Raw genomic sequence first — 675 nt, forward strand, 5'->3', positions numbered from 1 at the left:
GTTTTGAACACCACAGACAAAAACAATGACACAGACTTGAAAGGTCAACTTTACTTGTGTAAATCACAATTTAAAAGGACGACACAATGCCACAGTTGAAAAAGAGAGAAGATCCACTGAAACCTTATTGAATTTATATGCTGAGGCTCATACATGATAGCAAGGAATAAAGCTTTGAAAACAGTGATTCTAAAAATCCAATGTGCGCAGGTTTGACCTGCAGATGGAGCTCTTGCAATTTGTCAAATGCCTCGAAGCAGTGCATCGTTTTAAGGCAATTGTCGCGAAAGTGGTTCATTGTTTCGGTAAGCCTCGGTTTCTCCATCCCTAGTCTCCTGGCATTCAACAAATGGTGTGCTGGTGATCTCCTAGTCTGGAGACTGACAGCAACCCCCCAGATCCCCACCCACCCAATCCCCTTGAAAGAAGACTGACAAAAAAAGTATTCTTTGTCTTAGTGCATAGGTGTCAAACTCCAGTCCTCGAGGGCCGGAGTCCTGCAGGTGTCCCTTCTCCAACACAGCTGATATATGATCAGCTCATCAGCAAGCTCTGCATAAGCCTGATAACGATCCTGCTGATTGGATAATAAGGCAAAGTACAGCAAAAATCTGCAAGCGCTTACAAGACGGGAACGCAAGATCAAGGTCGCAAGATCAAGGTCGCAAGATCAAG

The sequence above is a fragment of the Leptonotus elevatus genome, chromosome 8, assembly GCF_054856555.1.
Source record: "Leptonotus elevatus isolate MCC_2025b chromosome 8, RoL_Lele_1.0, whole genome shotgun sequence".
Lineage (NCBI taxonomy): Eukaryota > Metazoa > Chordata > Actinopteri > Syngnathiformes > Syngnathidae > Leptonotus > Leptonotus elevatus.